Source organism: Danio aesculapii, chromosome 12 (genome assembly GCF_903798145.1).
Source record: "Danio aesculapii chromosome 12, fDanAes4.1, whole genome shotgun sequence".
NCBI lineage: Eukaryota > Metazoa > Chordata > Actinopteri > Cypriniformes > Danionidae > Danio > Danio aesculapii.
The window spans coordinates 35818135-35824100 of NC_079446.1; positions in this window are offsets into that span (position 1 = coordinate 35818135).

Below are 5966 nucleotides of genomic sequence, written 5' to 3' on the forward strand. Positions count from 1 at the left end.
TGAATCATACTCAATAAGAAAATGAGCTCAGCCCTTTTTGGAGTATGCCTAGAATCTGATTTGATAGTGTGTGGCAGCAAGGTTGTTGCAATTACCACAATTTTAACCAAACGTACCATACTTTTAAAGTGGAAATATAATATTAATGTTATATATATTATTATTAGGTGACGCAGTGGCACAGTAGGTAGTGCTGTCCCCTCACAGCAAGAAGGTCGCTGGTTCGAGCCTTGTCTGGGTCGGTTGGCATTTCTGTGTGGAGTTTGCATGTTCTCCCTGGGTTCGCATGGGTTTCCTACGGGTGCTCCGGTTTCCCCCACAGTCCAAAGACATGCGGTACAGTTGAATTGGGCAAGCTAAATTGTCCGTAGTGTATGAGAATGTATGGATGTTTCCCAGAGATGGGGTGCAGCTGGAAGGGCATCCGCTGCGTAAAACGTGCTGGATAAGTTGGCGGTTCATTTCACTGTGGCGACCCCAGATTAATAAAGGGACTAAGCCGAAAAGAAAATGAATGAATGAATGTTATTAATATTATTTTCCCCATCTGTATCTAGTTATCCTTGATGTCATGTACTTGTGTATTTAATGTACTTAATTTGGTATTTATGCATTTATTTAATTATTGTTTTGATAATTGATAATGAATGAGAGATTAGGGGATGGGATTAACAATGGACAATATATTACTGTTTACTGTTGGTGGGAGGACACCGTTAAACCCAGGGAAAACCCACGCGAACACAGGGAGAACATGCAAACTCCGCACAGAAACGCCAACCGGCTCGGAGAGGGGCCAAACTAGCGGCGTTCTTGCTGTGAGGCAACAGTGCTAATCACTGGGCCTCCGTGCCGCCCTATCAGAGAAGTGGAGTAGGGGTGGAAGGGGGGATTCTTCAAGACGAAGATGACTGGAGTAGAAAGCTCTGGTAATTTATAGTGTGTCAGTATTCGTCTGATTGGTGCAATACACAGAGCTGATGCGGTACCAGCTGTGTTCAATCATAAACACGTGATCCTCTTGAAATTGGTTAATAAATAAACCACACTTAATAAGAAGACAAAACTACAAAAGTAACAAACACATTGCTTTCAAGTTTCATTCATCTGTATATACGGCATTTATACAGTAGCATCAGGAAGTTTTTAGAAAGTAACATTATTCAAAACATTTTTAATTAGTTTTTTTTTTTTTAGCAAATGAAAGTGTAGGTTATACAGTGTGTCATTAAATGCAATGCTCTTATTTGTAAAAAAGAAAAATACCCTGCAAGTTCTGAAAGAGCTTCAGCCAGGTACGAAACTTAAAACCAGTAACTCAAAAGTAACATAGTTACTTTTTTAATGGAAAATAATTCATTAAGTTAGTTTTTTGGGAGCAACCCAATATTGTAATGCATTACTTTCAAAAGTTACTCTCCTAAACAGTGTATAATTATAGTTTGTTCTGTAGCCAATCCAAAAAATGCTTAAAGATCTAATAATATTGACCTTAATAAGGTTTAAAAAAAATGCTTTTATTCTACCCTAAATAAAACAAATAAGACGTTCTACAGAAGAAAAAATATTATAGGAAACATTGTTTAAAGTCCTTAAACCTGCACAGTTGAATACTTGTAAATAAAAGCATTCATTTCAATAAAACTAATAAAATATATCTTACAGCACTGTATGTCTGACCTCTAACCACATACATAATTATGAGGCATCAAATCAAGAAACATACCACCGTTCACATTTCACAACAGACACCAGGTCACATGGAAATTCCACAGATAAGAGTAGAGTTTATTAGACATGCATTATCACAAGTCTTGCTCCGGTGCCAAGCCATAAGAATAACACCTCATTTACCGCATTGTCTTTTGATTGAGCTCATTACCAAGAGTGTGTTGACTTAAGAGAGACAGATTGCACCCTTGAAAGAGAAAGTGGAAGAACACCACCCGCTGTCCGCAAACAACAGCAGCTCATTTGTGATATACACATTTGTATGGTCTATTTTCAGCCCCAGGGTTTATGGTTATTGGAAAGGCGTTGCCCTCTCTCTCCTTTCCGAGAAGGAGTCAATATTTCTCTGTCTCTCCCTCCATTCACAGCTAATCCAATTTAATGTCAGAAAAACGGCCCAGCTGAGAGCCGAATGGCATATTTCTGAGACATATAGATCAGTGTATATGTGGACACACACACATACAAAGATGTGGCTCCTCAGCTGAGAGCAAATGCAGGCTGACAGCCGATTCTTCTTGAATGTCGCTTCTACTATCTGCCGTTGCAGTTTTGTTATGCCGAGTTCCTGCAGTCACGAGCAGAATGCAGCAGATGCATGAGTGTTTGTGACAACTGCATCATGATGCTCTGGAGGGTTGGGTATCATAAAAACCCTAAATCTATACATTTAAAACGGTACAGGTTCCTAAAGTGGTCATTTAAAAATAGATACTCTTGGGCAGTGTTGTGCTAGTCACTGAAAAATAGTAACTAGTTACAGTTACTGGTTACTTCATTCAAAAAGTAACTCAATTACATTATTGATTACTTAAACCAATAAGTGATGCATTACTGTTTAAAGTCATTTTTGAGTTACTTTTCCAAAGAACATTTTTAATGCTCCCATTAATGCCCTTATAATGTCACTTCAGTGCTGCATGGAAAATACAGTGTTTATCAGCTTCACAGTTTTAATGAATTTGCATGCTCACAACTAAAATACAAGACAGACTTAAACAAAAAGTAATTTTTAAACACTAATATATTTAAGTCAGACCAGCAGCACAAAAATAATAAATATCACAAGGTGATACACCAGCTGAATAATATATTTAGACACAAAAAAGCAAAAACTAAAGTTGCTTCGGCATCATAAAAGTTATTGCATTTAACCCTTAAACATGTCCTGTCACAGCTCGAGTATGAAAACTAGTAACAATATAGAACAAACACAAAGCCTTTATGAAATAAATAATTGAAAGTAATCTGAATTATCAGTCAGAATCAATTAGGTAAATCTCAGCACCAAAAAAAATGCTATTATAAACAACCATAAATTGTATGCATTTTAAACTAAAACTCCATTTTAAAGTCTACCTCGCGCATATTCAGTCTCTTTCATGCGCACCTGGTCTCTCGATTGGTGTACCTTGCGCACTTTTGGTCTCTCTGCTTTTGCTTGACTTTTGTCCAGTCTGGCACCTCATACACAACGCATCTTTACGGTGGTTGGTTGGCATCCACCAATCCCACAATGTGTCGTCAATGTAAACAGAAAGAAGTAGGCTAGACTGCAACCAAAATTAATGAATTTACCAAGTAACCAACAAACGCATTACATTGTAACGATTATTCATTTTCTTTTCAGCTTAGTCTCTTTATTAATCTGGGGTCGCCACAGCGGAATGGACCACCAACTTATCCAGCATAAGGTTTATGCAGCGGATGCCCTTCCAGCTGCAACCCATCACTGGGAAACACATACACACTTATTCACACACACATACACTATGGACAATTTAGCCTACCTAATTCACCTGTACGGCATGTCTTTGGACTGTGGGGGAAACCGGAGCACCCGGAGAAACCCATGCGAACGCAGGGAGAACATGCAAACTCCACACAGAAACACCAACTGACCCAGCCGAGGCTCGAACCAGCGACCTTCTTGCTGTGAGGCCACAGCACAACCTACAGCGCCACTGCGTCGCCCATTGTAATGATAATAGAGTTAAAATATTTTAAAAGTAATGCTTTGCAGTATTAGTTACTGTCAAATGTAATGCCATTACAGTAACGCAATACTAGTAATGCATAATTGCCAAACACTGTTCTTGGGTTTGCTGCAAACTGAGCTTTGTGATAAAACAATCATGCTAATTAACACATTAAATGGTAAAATGACAACAAATGTTGGATAAATGTCGCTGCTCATTTGTGGCATTCTGTGAACAAACTAAGTAGTGCAAAAACATTTCAAAGCACATGAGCTGCTGATACTTTAATGCCTAAAAAGGTGTTGCTAAATCAATACTTTTAAAAATGGTTTAAGTGCCTAAAGGGGTAATTTGAAAACAAATAGGTAATCTTGTTTTGCTGCAAACTGGGCTGCGTGATAAAACAATCATGCTAATTATCACATTCATTAAATGATGACATGACAACACGTGTTTAATTAATGTCTGTTGTAGAGTCTAAGTTTCAAAAGAGAACTAAACAGCTCTGATTGTTTGTGGCATTTTGTAAACAAACCAAGTAGTGCAAAAACGATTCAAAGCTCATGTGTGAGCTGCTGACACATTAATTAACACAAAGTCTGGCTGCACACATACTGTATGCATGTTTACCAATAATGCTAAACTACCGTTATATTACAGTTAGTTAGTTTAGTTGAATCGTGGCCCAGCAGCATTAAATAGCATTTGTACATTTGTTTACATATGGATGGTACGATGGCCAAGACAGCTCAAATGGGCTGCAAGTTTAAAAACACATGCAAATACTAAAAAAAATTGAAATTCCTCATCAATTTGACAACCCAAATTCTCACAACATGTGTAAATAGCCCAAACCACAGCGAAAGTGTGTCGGGGACCCAAAAAAGTGACGAACCAACTGCTTCCTGTTTGGAGCCAATAGTGTAGTGTTTCAGTGATTTGAAAGATGAGCTTGTTCATTTTAATGTCCTAATCATTCGATTCCTTGTTGCAATATTAGTAGCTTGTTTCTGTATTTGTGTGTGTGTTATGAGAATGTGCGTGAGCATGTCTTTTCTACTGAACATGTTTTCTTTATTTGTTAGTGTTTTTCTGTTTGCACATGTTCGGTAAAAATTGAGATGTGATATTTATTGTGATTATTATTAATATCAACTTATATAAATTTTGTCATGATAATATTTTTGGCCAGTTTGCTTCTCTGAAATAAATAAAATTAAAATATCCTGACTTAGTGTATGTCCTTGTCATGAAGTTGTTTAAAATGGAGTACGCAATACATGTAATTACAAATACTACAATTCGACAGAGTAGATATAAGACAATGTACTTTCGAAGTTACAGTCTATCAAACAGCAGCTTGTGTAAATTCACAAATGTTATTACTGATAAAAAACGTCTTTAAAAATGTCCACTAGCTAATATCCATTCTCTTCACACATGCACTTGTCAATTCATAGCATCTATGGTCTTTTGGTTTTCAGAAGTGCTGCTTATAAAGCAAACATCAATTCAGCACCGACATTTTGTGGACAAATTAAGCAGTGCAAAGTGATTCAAAGCACATGTGTGAGCTGCTGATACATCATATGCACATCTGAAATATTCTGAATGTGCTTGTACAGTATGCAGCTTCAACAATAATGCCAAACTATTTATATTACTGTATTTTGTATTTCAAAATGTAGTCTACTAATTTCTTCATATAAAGAAGCACGTTTCCAGTCATCTATTTTCCGCGCCTCTGATTTTAATGAAAGCTCATGCATTTAAATGACACCAAAATGAGGCACAAAAATCTGCGTTTTGATTTGATCCAGCACATACCAGTCATATACAGTATAGTGCCGATGTCATTTTCTTTATCTGTATTATGCAGATGAGACCAAAGGATCTGGGAAGAAATGGAAAACCCATGGTAATGCTGGGCTTTCTTATCACGAAGGACACCACACAAGATCAAATGACATGCTCGCTTTCAGTGTCTTTATCTCTCTCTTTCAGCCTGTACAAACAAACACACCTGAACACAAACACACACACACACGCACACGCACACACACACACACACACACACACACACACACACACACACACACACACACAAAAGCAGTTCCAGTAAAATTACAAAGCGCAGCGTTTCCCTTCTTATTGTTCTGCCAATAACAGCCAGATGAACAATAATGGATTGTAGCACGACTGACTTACAGTCACCTGTACACATGAGAGCATTGTCATGACATGTGATCCTTCCAG